At 53.0% G+C, this 15,274-nt stretch overlaps 1 long non-coding RNA gene across 1 annotated transcript; it reads left to right on the top strand.

Annotated features, from left to right (window-relative positions):
* The first annotated feature begins 4 nt into the window (after positions 1 to 4).
* LOC115894315 lies at positions 5 to 15,167 on the top strand. Its single transcript, XR_004054414.1, has 3 exons — positions 5 to 1,920; positions 4,543 to 4,650; positions 12,715 to 15,167. It is a non-coding gene; the product is annotated as an uncharacterized LOC115894315 (long non-coding RNA).
* Positions 15,168 to 15,274: the final 107 nt, after the last annotated feature.

Here is a 15,274-nt window from a genome sequence, read left to right as displayed (position 1 = left end):
GGGACGCAGGCCGAGAGTTGCAGACTCCGAGGCTCGGGCCTCGCTGGCTGGTGGGAGGAGCGGGGTAGGGGCGAGGCTGGCGGAGATCCAGGGGATCGCCCGGCTGGGCCCTGCGCACCCCGGATCACCAGCTTCGGGCGCTGGTTCCCACCGAGGCTGTTCAGGCGCCGCCCGCCCACGTCCCTGCGACAGGAGGCGGCTGCTGGGCGCGCTCCAGGCCCCGACTCGCGGAGACGCCTGGCCCGGGCCTTGTCCGCAGTGGGCGGCTGGAGCGGGCGCGGCGTCTCAGAGCCTCCGGGACCCTGGGGAAGGGCGCGCCTCGGAGTTGCCCGAGGCCGGGCCCGGCGTCCCCGCGCCCCGCCCCTCCCTGGCCCCTCCCCGGCCCCGCGCGCCGCCCTCCACCCCGGCTCCCTCGCGTTCTTTCTGCCTCCGGCAGAGCCTGCGCGTCTCCCCCGGATGGCCACGGACCCGCAGCCTCAGCGAGGACGCTGCCTGCGTCTCGGCTGCTTGGACCTTCCCGCGTGGCTCCCAGGGAAGCCCAGCGGCTGGAGGGCGCAGGATCCGCCTGACGCACCCCTCCCCACGGGAAGAACGGGGCGAAGGTCCAGGAGGGACGTAAGCCGGACTCCCCCAGCATGCTGATCCGAACCCGCGCGGGGAAATCTGCGCAAACCAAAGGAGGGAAGACTCAGGCACCCCCCAACCCCCCAGGGAGGCCCAGGTGAAAAACAGACGCCGGCCTCTCCTCTCCCCCTGCGGATGATCCCAGCACTCCCACCCCCGCCTCTGCAGCCCCCGAGTTCGGCTCCCTCAGCCCCACATCCTCTCTGGTCACCTAAGTGCCCAGCTGCTCAGGGAGCATGTCGCGAAGGATAGGGAAGGACAGGGGTCTGCTTCCCCAGCCGCCCTCCAGACCCCCAGGGCTGGTAGGGGCCGGCAACCCTGTGCCCCAGCCTGGCCCGTGAGGGGGGCACACCAGGGTAACACAGTAGCAGGAGGGGGAGAGAGCCTGGCTAGCGCATCCACCTCATCGTCACCTTCCTTGTGTCCAGGGTGCAGATGCCAGGGCTCTGAGGCCCTGAGATCCTGTCTGGGGCGAGGGGACTTCCTCCATCCACTGCATCCACTACCTGGCTGAGTCAAGAGCCCACTGAGCAAGCAGACCCTCCACAGCGAGGCACTCAGGCCTCACATGGTCACGGTGCTTATGCTCTGGGCCAGCCTGGATTGCTCATCCCTGTCTGAGATTGGGATTCACAGGGTCTTCCAGTTCCCCCTCTTTCTTTCTCTACTGATTGAGAAACACAGAGTCCTTTCACCGCTCCAGGACCTGGCCACTGCGTGTTCCCTGCAGCCTTGAACTCAGGCTGGGGCCTGGCACATTCCCTGAAAAAGCTGTTTAAGTTGCTTAAAAACACAGTCAACCCTATTGCTGAACACATAGAAACTGGCCCTGCCCTGAGCCCAATCCCTTAAACTCTCATCTAAGCTCCATGGCCAGACTCCCTTGCTGCAAACATGCTTGGGTAAAGCATCCCTTGCCTCACCGTTGATCCCAAGAATGCTGAAGCTCCATATGAAAATGTCTGGAAGAAATGCTCTGGACTGATCGTTTACCACTTCTTTCCTTGGAATCCCAACCAATTCCATTTGGGGACAGTTTGGGGAAGTCTTTTGAGGCAACTCCCTTGCTGCCACTTTTGGGGCAACTCTAAACTCCTCATATTTGGTCAGATAGAACAGTTCCAAGCTGTAAATGTTACCAGGAAAAAAATCTCAACTACAAAGCCACTTTCAAGGTGATGCTGCATTTCCAACAGCACTCTCCGAATCCGAGTGGATGGCCCAGAGCAATGGTGCTTCCAACCGACAGAGCCCCTCCACAGGTCCCTTACCATCTGCAGACACCCATATCTCAAGGTGAGTTCAAATGTACGCTGAATTTTTTTTTTTTTTTTTTTTTTTTTACAGAGTTTCACTCTTGTTGCCCAGGCTGGAGTGCAATGATGCAACCTCGGCTCACTGCAACCTCCACTTCCCGGGTTCAAGCAATTCTCCTGCCTCAACCTCCCGAGTAGCTGGAATTACAGGTGCGCGCCACCATGCCTGGCTAATTTTTTGTAGAAATGGGGTTTCACCATGTTAGCCAGGCTGGTCTCGAACTCCTGACCTCAGGTGATCCGCCCACCTCGGTCGCCCAAAGTGCTGGGCGTCCAAGTGTGAGCCACGGCGCCCAGCCCCCTGGATTTGTTTTAATCGTGTGGCAAGGCGTGCACACGTGAGAAAGACTGTCGTGAAGGCAGAGGTTATAGTCACGGGTCCCTGGAAACTGGGCAGGGCACACAGGGCCACATGAGAAGGACCAGGGATGGCCAGGAGGCAGAAAGTGGGAGAGGGCTGAGTTCGGCCGGAGCCTTTATTTTCTCTGGAAGGAGAGGGCAGGCAGGGTAGGTATGCAGAGTGAGCTCAGGATTGGACTATTTGAACAACTGTGGCAGGCTCTGGGCTATAGGAGTGGCCCCTTCTTGTCCAGTACCTGGCTCCCAGTTGACTTAGGGCAGGGGAAATATTGGCTTGGTGAGTGACAGTGTGACAAGGGAAATGGACAGTTGTGGACTCTGGATTGGTTGGTTTGTGTCTCAGAGGTGCACTGGGGCTGGGCGCAGTGGCTCATGCTTGTAATCCCAGCACTTAGGGGGGCCGAGGAGGGCAGATCACCTGAGGTGAGACCAGCCTGGCCAACATGGTGAAACCTCGTCTCTCTATTAAAACACATAAAAATTAGCCGGGTGTGGTGGCGCACGCATGTAGTCTCAGCTACTCGAGGCTGAGATGGGAGAATCGCCTGGACCCAGGAGGCAGAGGTCACAGTGAGCCCAGATCATGCCACTGCACTCCAGTCTGGGTGACAGAGTGAGACTCCATCTCGAAAAAAAAAAAAGGTGCACTGGAAGGGGAGTGTTTGCTGTCTCTGGGAATTAGCTAGCCCTAGAGGGAGCAGCCTCTCCAGGATCAAGGCCCCAAATGCTTGGGTGACCCTAGAGAGCAGAGATGGAGCCCCACAAACAAAAGGTTCTTCATTCTATGCACACACTCCCTGGTGCATGGTTTCAAATGTCTTGGTGAAGTCGGGTCCAAGCCTCCGTGCGGTGGAGAGGATATCTAAGGAGGAATAGTGCCTGATGGGGGTGAGCTGGGGAGCAGCGGGCCTGCCAGGAGGGCGCTGGGCTGCTGTGGGAAGGGGTGGGGTGAGCATCAGGTCGGCAGTGCTATAGGTGTTCCTGGAAGGCACCCTGGGCCCTCTGGACAGTCAGTCCTCACCCATCCCACACCCATCAGAGTACAGAGGAGACTGCTTCTCCCTGTAGTGATGATCTGTTTGGGACCGCATGACAACAACCACAAGCAGAATTTGCTTTTCTCTGGCAGCCAAATCAAGAGAGACTGGACGCTTGTGCCACAATTGGGCATCTCTGGGGGTGAGATCTTGGCAGCCGCTTCCTACCCTTCAAGTGTCCAGTGGGCAGCCTGCCTGGCTAGCTGGGTGTGGGAGAGTCCCCCAGTTCACGCCCTGCCTGCTCCGCCTCCCCAGGCTCTCTCCAGGCCTCTGGACTGTTTTCCTGAAGTAAGATTCCCAGCTTCCAAACCTGAGCTAATCTCCCTGCTGGAACAAGGGGAGACGCCCTTGATCCTCACCCAGCCAGAAATGGGGAAGAGTGCTCCCAAGGGGTGAGTGTGAACAGGGTGGCCACAGCCCCACTGCCATAGGCCAGGCCACAACTTGGAGAGGGCCTGGGAGCTCGGAAGGTTCGGAGGACAGAGAACTAGGAGCCAGGAGCCTCTAAGAGCCACAGTGCCCACCTCCCGGAGGGCCGGGGCAGACAGCTGGCCCCACCTGGGCACTGTGCCATACAGAGACCCATGAGTGCCAGAGCAGCCACGGGACTGAGGTTTTGGGAACAGCAGTGGTGGCTGCTGCGCACACACAGAGGAGGACTGGCACGGGGGCCCTGGAGATGGAGGCTCTGCTGGCACGGGGGCCCTGGAGATGGAGGCTCTGCTGTGCGTTGGGGATGACCGTACTGCCATCACACCAGGGATGTCCAGAGGGAGGCAGCCTCAGGAAGCAGTGCCACATGGGCTGGTTATGAGTCAGCAGTGAGGGTTCCGGCTTGGGGACCTGTGACACGAGCTGGGAGAGGGATCTACTGCCATGGCCTTGGAGGCCCTTCTCTGTGCCTGCTGTGTGGGGCACCAGGGGTCCTGACAGAAGACAGTCGGTCAGGGAGGAGCAGCCTGAATGACAGTGATTGGCTTTGCCCTGGTGCAGGGACTGTGGTCATTCCAGGTGAGGATGAGGAGAGCTGAGGCCAGGCGAGGCTGCGTTTCCAGGGCCTTCAGCAGCACACAGCCGTTTGAAGTGCATCTCAGGAGGCAAGGGATCCTTCCCTGGGTTCAAGCAGGAGAAACCTGGGGTTCGATTAGCAGCTGCTGGGACCTCCATGTTGTCATGTTGGTCATTTGGGGCCTGTTGTTGAACAGGAACAGCTGCATTGCTGGAGTTGGGGGTGCTGTACCGTGGAGGAGAGAGGGGAGCTGTCAATCAACCACCATTGCAGGCTCTGGGGCGCCCGACTGGCGACAGAGATGGTATGGTAAGAGGTTGGTGGGACTGCTGAGGTGCCCAGGACCAGAGGGGCTCAGCACAGAGGGGTCCAGGCTGGGTCTGTCCCCCCAGGACAGAGACACAGTTTGGGTCTAGGTGGGGGGTCTGTCCATCAGCCTTGAGCTTGTGGCTGGGGATGGCTGAGATTTGACTGTTGTTTCTTCGCAGTCTTGAGATTTGGGAGTAGATTGGGAGTAGATTTTGAATATAAGCGGGTCTAGAGACAAGAAGTTTTCAAGAGTTTCAGAAAAAGGAGTCAGCCGGGCACAGTGGCTCATGTGTATAATCCCAGCACTTTGGGAGGCTAAAGAGGGCAAATGGCTTGAGCTCACGAGTTCTAGATCAGACAGGGCAACGTGGCAAGACCCTGTCTCTATAAAAAATACAAAAATTAGCCAGGCATGGTGGCGGGTGCCTGTAGTCCCAGCTACTCAGGAGGCTGAGGCAGGAGAATCACTTGAACCTGGGAGGCAGAGGTTGCAGTGAGCCAAGATCACGACACTGCACTCCAGCCTGGGTGATGGAACCAGACCTTATCTCAAAAAAAAAAAAAGAAAAAGAAAAGAACAAAGGAGCCTTGGGGCTCCAGAGTCCTCATCCGGCTCCTATTGGTGCCCTCCCGATCTTCCTCGCCAGTGTCCTTTTAGACCTGTGACCTCTTGTCACTCTTATGTGGCCTGCGGGGTTAATGATGGTTCTCCCTCACAGGCCTGTCTCCAGCGGAGCACCTCTGAGCTCCCCTAGACTCCTGGGGGGCAGGGCCAGATCCTGCCATGACCTTGAGTCCTCCAGGGACTGGTGCCCACAGGTCCAGCCTGCACTGGGACAGACAGAGCCAGAGAGTGGCCACAGGCCTGCTGCGGCAAGAAGGCAGGTGGTGTGTGAGCCACCGCACCCGTCCTTCCCAGGCTGGTGGTATCTGCCTGTGTCCCTGTGCTTATTGCTGCTGGTGTGAACATAGTTACTGGCTCCCTGTAGCAGGCCCCAAGGACTCCGTGGGCCCTACCTGTGCTCCTATGCTTCTTGTGGCTGGGGCAGCAGCAGGCCGTGAGGAGCTCCTTCATACGAGGGTTTCAGACCATGCTGGCTGTGCCAGGACGCCTTTGTGGGCAGTGGGTGCCAAGGCTGCTCCGTCCTGGCAAGTCTGCCCCTGCGCACTCGCGTGGTGGATGCACACAGGTGGCCAGTGCTCCCTTCCTTGAGAATGGAGGCCTCTTGGCGGGAGACACCCAAGGGAACGGGCAGCACCTTGACAGGTTTGCTTCACTGCCCTTGGCTCCTGCCTTGCCTGAGTCTGGGTATCCCTCAAGAGGGGCTGGTCTGAAGGGTACAGAGGGACCAAGGGATGTTTCCCCAGGGTACGGATGGTCTAGGAGGATGCTTTGCGGCTTCTCAGTGGGAACTGCCCCAGGGAGTCTGGTCTGCCCAATGCCAGGTGCCCAGGGATGGAGGATCCAAACCTAAGCCACTTCCAGGCCTGTCAGGGCAACCTCCTTGGCTCCTGCAGCACAATCTCTCCAGTTCCCTGCAGTAACTCTGGGTCCAGAACAGCCCTGATATGTCACAACCCCTCCCCGTGTAGAAGCTGGTCTCTCAGCTCGTCCTCACAAGCACCTGTGAGGCAGGAGATGTCCTCTTTTGGAGGTAAGACACGGAGGCACAGAGGTCAGGCTGCTAAGGGTGCCACCGGGGTCTCCCCCATGCCCACAGACCCTCCTTCTGCCTTCCATAGCAGCTGTGTGTGAGGAGGACAGTTGTGGGTGATTGCAGGCCAAGTATGACACTGAGCAGGAGAGGAGGAGGACAGGTATAAGGAGCTGGTGTCCTGTAGGCTGGGGGATTTCTCTTTCTAATGCAATGTGATCTCCCCCACCCCCTGCCAACCCCCCTTGGGCTGCTGGTGAAGCAGTGTGAGTAACCAGACTCCTCAGTTAGTGACAGGCTTTTCCCCAGGCCAGACCCTGGGGAACTCCCAGAGGAGTCTGGATCTTAGGCCATAAGGTGAGTCCCTTGCTCAGTGCTCTGCAGGATGTGGTTGGTTCAGGATCTGAGTTCTAACTGCTAATCTCAGGCCCCGGGTGGTCATGGGAGGCTGCTGTGGGTCCAGCCTGGGGGCCTGGCCACCCATACAGTGTCAGATTAGAGCCAAAGGCCACAGAGCTGGGTGGAGGGTGCTGCTGTCCTTGTGCGAGCCTATGACATTTTGCCCGTCATGTAGAAATCCAAGCTAACTGGCCCCAGAGTTGCTGCCAGGTTGAAGTGTCCACTCCGAGACGTTTTGGGCAGAAGCTTGCAGATTTGCCCCTCAATTTAACTCGGGGGACAAGGGCTATGCTGACCTTCCCAACAGTGGCCTGGGGCAGGGAGCGGGAGAAGTGGCAGGCCCCGTGGGGAGGGCTGCAGGAGAGGAAAGTCCAGAAGTGGGGCCAGGGAGCAGTTCACCCACCCCAGCGCCCCTTTAGTCAGATCCTGCAGTATGCAGCATGGTGGGCACAAGGCCTATGTGGCTATCAGATGCCTGCAATGTGCCCGGTCCAAATTGCCATGTGCCACAAATGCAAAACAAACATTGATTTTAAAGACTTAGTATGAAAAAGAAAATAAAATATCTCTCAGATGATTTTTTATATTGATTACATTTGGAATTATATTTTAGATTTAAGGAAAATAAAATGTATTACTGTATTTAATTTTACCTATTTCTTTTTACATTTTATTTTATTTTATTTACTTATTTATTTATTTATTTTGAGACAGAATCTCGCTCTGTCGCCCGGGCTGGAGTGCAGTGGCCGGATCTCAGCTCACTGCAAGCTCCGCCTCCCGGGTTTACGCCATTCTCCTGCCTCAGCCTCCCCAGTAACTGGGGCTACAGGCGCCCGCCACCTCGCCCGGCTAATTTTTTTTTTTTTTTGTATTTTTTTAGTAGAGACGGGGTTTCACCGTGTTAGCCAGGATGGTCTCGATCTCCTGACCTCGTGATCCACCCATCTCGGCCTCCCAAAGTGCTGGGATTACAGGCTTGAGCCACCGTGCCTGGCCTATTTATTTTTGTTTGAGGCACAGTCTCGCTCTATCAGCCAGGCTGGTATGATCTCAGCTTACTGCAACCTCCACTTCCTGGGTTCAAGCAATTCTCCTGCCTCAGCCTCCTGAGTAGCTGGGATCACAGGCGCCCGCCACCTCGCCCGGCTAATTTTTGTATTTTTAGTAGAGACGAGGTTTTGCCATGTTGGCCAGGATGGTCTTGAACTCCTGGCCTCAAGCGATCCGCCCACCTTGGCCTCCCAGAGTGCTGGGATTACAGGCATAAGCCACTACGCCCAGCCTCCTTTTACATTTTAAAATTAAAAAGTGGCTCAGAGATAGTGATTTTAGGTGAAGGATTTGGGCTGTGGCCTCTGTGCCCAAAACTTCTGTCTTCAATTAGATCCTTTCATTTCTACAAAGCAGGCAGCACAGCCTCACATCATTTGATTATTTGATCTTTCAACGCCACTTCTTGTCAGAAGACACCCTTATATAGTAGAATTTTATCTGGGTTCCCTCTTCTGGTCTACAGCCTCCATCCCTATCAGAGCAGTTTGTAGTGTCTTTTCTATTTCTTTTCCAGGTCACTTGCCCATTTTAAAATCAGATTTTTACTATTCTTATTACTTTTTTGCTATTGAGTTGTGCGAGTTCCTTGTATGTTCTTGTTTTTTGTTTGTTTGTTTGGTTTTTTTTTTTTTTGAGACGGAGTCTTGCTCTGCCGCCCAGGCTGGAGTGCAGTGGCCGGATCTCAGCTCACTGCAAGCTCCGCCTCCCAGGTTCACGCCATTCTCCTGCCTCAGCCTCCCGAGTAGCTGGGACTACAGGCACCCGCCTCGTCGCCCGGCTAGTTTTTTTTGTATTTTTTAGTAGAGACGGGATTTCGCTGTATTAGCCAGCATGGTCTCGATCTCCTGACTTCGTGATCCGCCCGTCTCGGCCTCCCAAAGTGCTGGGATTACAGGCTTGAGCCACCGCGCCTGGCAATTTTTTTTCTTTTTCTTTTTTTTTTTTTTTTTAGACAGAGTCTTGCTCTGTCGGCCAGGCTGTCATGATCTCAGCTCACTGCAACCTCTGCCTCCCGGGTTCAAGCGATTCTCTTGCCTCAGTCTCCTGAGTAGCTGGGATTACAGGCACCACCACCATGGCTAATTTTTGTATTTTTAATAGAAACGGGGTTTCACCGTGTTGGTCAGGCTGGTCTCAAACTCCTGACCTCGTGATCTGCCCACCTTGGCCTCCCAAAATGCTGGGATTACAGGCGTGAACCACCACGCCTGGCCACTTAATTTGATTTGTATGTTTTTGTCTGAGATGGGGTCTCACTCTGTGGTCCGGTGCAATCATGGCTTACTGTAATCTTGAGCTCCCCGGCTCAAGCAGTCCTCCTACTTCAGCCTCTCAAGTAGCTGGGACTACAGGCAGGTGACACTATGCCTGGCTAATTTTTTGATTTTTTATTTTTAGAGACAAGTCTCAATATGTTGCCTGTGGTGATAATAATTGTACATATGTATAGGGCACATGTGATATTCTGATATTTACACATGCATGTGGCCAGGCTGGTCTCAAACTCCTGGCCTTAGGGGATTCTCCGGTCTCAGCCTCCCCATAGTTAGGAGAAGTGTGTGATGTGAGAATGCCCCCCCCACAAGCTGATCGATGGATATGTAATAATTGTACACATATATGGGGTATATGTGGTATTTTGATATTTACACATGAATACAATGTGCCATGATCAAATCAGGGTGATTATGATACCCATCACCTCAAACATTTATCATTTATTTGTGTTGGAAACATTTCAAATCTTCTAGCTCTTTTTAAATATGTGATAAATTATACAACTGTCGTCACCCTAGTGTGCTACCAAACACGAATATATTTCTTCCATCTAACTTTATGTTTGTACCCATTAATCAACATACATTCATCTCCCACCTCATCCTTCCCAGCCTCTGGTAACCATCATTCTACTCTCTACCTGCATTAGACCAACTTTTTTTTTTTTTTTTGAAATAGAGTCTTGCTCTGACGCCCAGGCTGGAGTGCAGTGGCGTGATCTTGGCTCATTGCAACCTCTGCCTCCTGGGTTCAAGCGATTCTCCTGTCTCAGCCTCCGGCGTAGTTGGGATTACAGGCATGTGTCACCACGCCCGGCTAATTTCTTATATTTTTGGTAGAGACGAGGTTTCGCTGGTCTGGAACTCCTGACTTCAGGTGATCTGCCTGCCTCAGCCTTCCAAAGTGCTGGGATTACAGGTATGAGACACCGTGCCTGGCCAAGATCAACTTTATTAACTCCCATATATGTGTGAGAATGTACAGTATTTGCCTTCTGTACCTGGCTTATTTCACTTAACATAATGACCTCCAGTTCCAAACATGTTGCTACAAATGACAGGATTTCCTTTTTTTTTTTTTTTTTTTGAGACGGAGTTTTGCTCTTTTTGCAACCTCCGCCTCCCAGGTTCAAGCAATTCTCCTGCCTCCTCCTGCCTCCACCTGCCGAGTAGCTGGAATTACAGGCGCCTGCCACCACACCCAGCTAAGTTTTGTATTTTTAGTAGAGACGGGGTTTCTCCATGTTGAGGCTGGTCTCGAACTCCTGACCTCAGGTGATCTGCCCACCTCGGCCTCCCAAAGTGCTGGGATTACAGGCGTGAGACACTGCACCCAGCCTAGGACTTCCTCCTTTTATGATGAATAGTACTCTACTGTGTAAGTGTACCTCATTTTCTTCATCTATTCACATGCTGATGGACATGTTGATTCCTATCTTGGCTATTGTGAATAGTGCCACAGTAAACATGAGCATAAAGATATCTCTTTGATATACTGATTTCCTTTCTTTTGGAAATATGCCCAGCAGTGGGATTGCTGGATCACACGGTAGGTCTATTTTTAGCTTTTTGAGAAAACTCCAGTGTTTTCCATAGGGGCTATATAGTTTACATTCCCACCAGCAGAGTACTTGCTTCCTCCACATCCTCACCAGCATCTGTTGTCTTTTTGTTAATAATCATCTTAACTGGATGAGATGATAGCTCATTGTGGTTTTGATTTACATTTCTCTTATTAGTGCTGTTGACACTTTTTTCATAAGCCTGTTGGTTTTTTTTGTTTGTTTTTTTGAAACAGTCTCTGTCACCCAGGCTGGAATGTAGTGTGCAATTTCAGCTCAGTGCAACCTCTGCCACCCAGGTTCAAGCAATTCTGACCTCAGGTAATCCACCCACCTCAGCCTCCCAAAGTGCTAGGATTACAGGCGTGAGCCACTGTGCCCAGCCTGTTTTTGTTTTAGACAGCGTCTAGCTGTGTCACCCAGGGTGGAGTGTGGTGGTGCAATCTTGGCTCACTGCAACCTCCGCCTCCAAGGTTCAAGCGATTCTCCTGTCTCAGCCTTCCTAGTAACTGGGGTTACAGGCGTGTGCCACCACACCCAACTAATTTTTGTATTTTAGTAGAGACGGGTTTCACCATGTTGGCCAGGCTGGTCTTTAACTCCGGACCTCAAATGATCCAACCGCCTCGGCCTCCCAAAGTGCTGGGATTACAGGCGTGAGCCACCGCACCTGGACCACATATGGTTGTAGTTTCACTTTTCTGCATATCCTCAAAATGTATTTCCAGTTTTCCCAGCACCCTTCACCGCTCTTTCCCCAGTGAATGTTCTTAGCACCTTTGTTGAAAATCAGTTGACTAAATATATGGACTTATTTCTAGGTTCTCTATTTTGTTCCATTGGTCTATGTTTCTGTTTTTATATCAGTAACATGCTGGGTTTTGTTTTGTTTTTTGAGACAGGGTCTCACTCTGTTCCCTAGGCTGGAGTGCAGTGGCATGACTTTGGCTCACTGTAAACTCTGCCCCCAGGTTCAAGACATCCTCCCAAGTAACTGGGATTACAGGTGTGCACCACTACACCAGGCTGACTTTTGTATTTTTAGTAGAGATGGGGTTTTGCTATGTTGGCCAGGCTGGTCTCGAACTCCTGGCCTCATGTGAGCTGCCCACCTTGGCCTCCCAAAGTTCCGGGATTACAGGTATGAGCCACTGTGCCTGGCCCATGCTGTTTGGATTATTATAGCTTTGTACTATATTTTGAAGTAGTGTGATGCCTTCAGCTTTGTTCTTTTTGCTCAGGATTGATTTAGGCTGTTCAGCATCTTCTGTCATTTTATATGAATTTCAGGATTTTTTTTCCCTATTGCTGTGAAGAATGTCATTGGTATTTTGATGGGGATTGTATTTAATCTGTAAATTGCTTTTGATAATATTGTCATTTTCACCAAATTAATTATTCCAATCCATGAACATGAGATGACTTTCCATTTTGTGTGTGTGTGATCTATTCAATTTCCTTCATCAGTGTTTTGTAATTTTCCTTGTAGAGCTCTTTAACCTCACTGGTTGATGATTTTTTTTTTTTTTTTTTTTTTTTTGAGACAGAGTTTTGCTCTGTTGCCTGGGGTGGAATGCAACAGTGCCATCTCAGCTCACTGCAACCACTGACTCCCAAGTTCAAGCGATTCTCCTGCCTCAGCCTCCCAAGTAGCTGGGATTACAGGTGCATGTCACCAGGCCCAGCTAATTTTTTGTATTTTTTAGTAGAGATGGGGTTTCACCGTATTAGCCAGGATGGTCTCAATCTCCTGACCTCGTGATCTGCCACCTCAGCCTCCCAAAGTGCTGGGATTACAGGCGTGAGCCACCGCGCCCGGCCTCACTGGTTAAATTTACTCCTAGTTTTGTTTTTTGTTGCTATTGTAAATGGAATTGCTTTCCTGGTTTCTTTTTTGGTAGTTTGTGGTTGGTATGTAGAAATGTTACTGGGTTTTGTATGTTAATTTTGTATCCTGCAACTTTACTGAATTTGTTTGTTCTAAGAATGTTTTGATAAAGCTTTTAGGGTTTTCTATACATAAGATCATGTTGAATGCAAACAGGGACAATTGGGCTTCCTCATTTGGAAGGACGCATTTGGATACCCTTTTATGTCTTTCTCTTACCAGGTTGCTCTGGCTAGAACTTCTGTAGTGCAGCTTCGAGAAAGCCTCTGAGGTCCTGGGTCTGGGGCATGGTAGAGAGATCCATGTAACAGGAAGAAAGAAAGTGGCAGCCCAGGTCCATGCCTGAGTCTCCTGGTGAGACACGGACTCCTTCCAGCAGACTGGAGTGACCAGAAATGCCCCGAAAGAGGGTGGCCCTGCCTCTGCGTCCCGTCTGCAGTCTGCACCTCGCTGAGCTTACTGTGTCTCTCCCACCTTGTCTCAGCCTTTGCTTCCAGTCTGCAGTCTGCACCTGGCTGAGCTTTACTGTCCCTGTCTCCCCCACCTTGTCTCAGGCGCTGCACAATAGAGGTTCAGAAGCTGATTGGACCTGAGCTGGTACTGGGACCGGGAACAAAAAGAGACAGAAACTTGTAAACATGACCCAGCAATAAGGGGTTGGGGAAGGTGAGCAGGGATTCCAGCTTCTGTGAACGGGGTCCACCAGAGTAAATGGATTGTGTCCAAGATGAGTTAGAATGTCTTGAGATGAACCTATCCTGGATGCTTTGGAAATAGCTACGGAGAGCAACAGAAGTTACAAGTGAGTCTGGTTATGACACAGGACTCTTTCCGGGCCACTTTGCCAGCCGGAGACCTCCATGCTGGCAACGCCCCTGCCCAAGGCCTCACGGCTCCAGGCTGTTAGAGGTACCTGCCCACTCGACCCGGCAGGCTGCACCTGGCTTGTGCTTCAGGCTGGATCCCACACTCGCCATAGGATCTGCACTCGGCCTGCGGCTGGGCCGGGCGTGCCACCACCTGCTTCCACCTCGGGCGCCAACGTCTGGATGAGAGGAACGTGGTGGCTCCTGAAAAACCTGGAGACACCAGAAACCCTGGCTCCCCATAGGAGGTGTTACTCCTCCTGCCCGTGCTGTGGGTATGAAGGTTCGTGCTGCACATCCCGGTTTCCAGCACAGGACAAAGACTCAGAGAGGCACCTGCTGGGAGTCTCAGGCGATGGGACCCAGTGGCAGGCATGTGAGCAGCTGCCCCAGGTGAAAGAGATCTTGGCACAGCTCTTGGTTTCCCAGGCTGGCCCTGACCTTCGTGCTTTCCCACCCATGGCCCAGACATCTGAGCTCCATGTTGGGGATGCTCAGGGACAACCCTTCAGCCTCCCCCACCATGTCCCGGCTACTGCCCAGGGTTCTTGTTCTCTGGAGGGTGGATCCAGCCCTCCCCATCTTGGTGCCCTACCAGGGCCAGGCTTCCCATGGCTCTTTCTGCAGCCCCTGGCATGGACTGTGGGGTGCACAGCCCAGGGAGCACTGGGCCTTGGAGGGGCCAGGTGTGCATGTTCCCACCCCCACCATGGAGTTTGACACACCAGTGGGCAGGTAACTCAATCCCCCCTCACCTTCTCTTCATCTGTTAGGGGTGACAAGGTATTCCCAGTGGGGCCGAGAGGATGCAGCACCCCCATTGGCTCCCCCTCTGGCCACACCCTTCTCTCCTGCCCACCTTCTGAGCTGGCAGGGCTTCCTTCCTGGCTTCTGCTGGGCAGTGTATTAGGGTCCTCTAGAAAGACAAAACCAATAATAGAGTTTAGGAGAGGGGATTTTTATTTATTTTTTTGAGAGAGAGTCTTGCCCTGTCACCCAGGCTGGAGTGCAGTGGCTCAATCTCAGCTCACTGCAACTTCCACCTCCCAGGTTAAAGCGATTCTCCTGCCTCAGACTTCCGAGTAGCTGGGATTACAGGCAGCCACCACCATGCCCAGCTAATTTTTGTATTTTTAGTAGAGACAGGGTTTCACCATGTTGGCCAGGCTGGTCTCAAACTCCTGACCTCAGGTGATCCGCCTACCTCTGCCTCCCAAAATGCTGGGATTATAGGCAGGGGCCACAGTGCCCGGCCAGGAGAGGGGTTTTATTAGGGGAACTGGCCCACACTTACAGAGGCTGAGAAGTCCTCCCATAGGCTGTCTGCAACCTGGAGACCCAGAGAAGCCATTAGTGAGGCTCAGTCCAGGTAAGAAGGCAGTTGAACCAAGGAAGCCAGTGGTGTAACTCTCATTCTGAGGCTGACTGGCCAGGAGCCCTGGGAGGCCTCTGTGGCAAGCCTGAGTCCAAAGGCCAAAGAACCTAGAGTCCTGATGTCCAAGGGCAGGAGATGGGTGTCTCCCTCCAGAAAAGAGAATATGCTTCTCTTCTCCCTTTGTGTTCCATCTGGGCCCCCAGCCAGGTGGATGTGCCTGCCCACACAGGGCAGATCTTCACTGAGTCCACTGAAAACATCCTCACACTCAGAAACAATGCTTAGCCAGCTGCCAGATGCAGTGTGTGTGTCTTAGTCCCAGCTACTCAGGAGGCTAAGGTGAGAGAAACGAGCCTGGGAGCTCGAGGCTGCGGTGAGCCACAACTGTGCCACTGCACTCCAAGCTGGCTGGCAGAGAGATCCTGTCTCAAAAAGATAAGATGATTGATTGACTGATTGATTGACAGACAGATAGATAGAGCTCCACCAGTCATCTAGGCTTTTTTTTTTTTTAAACAAGGTGTCACTCCGTCACCCAGGA

Source organism: Rhinopithecus roxellana, chromosome 17 (assembly GCF_007565055.1).
Source record: "Rhinopithecus roxellana isolate Shanxi Qingling chromosome 17, ASM756505v1, whole genome shotgun sequence".
Classification (NCBI taxonomy): domain Eukaryota; kingdom Metazoa; phylum Chordata; class Mammalia; order Primates; family Cercopithecidae; genus Rhinopithecus; species Rhinopithecus roxellana.
This window is presented reverse-complemented; position numbering and strand designations above follow the sequence as displayed.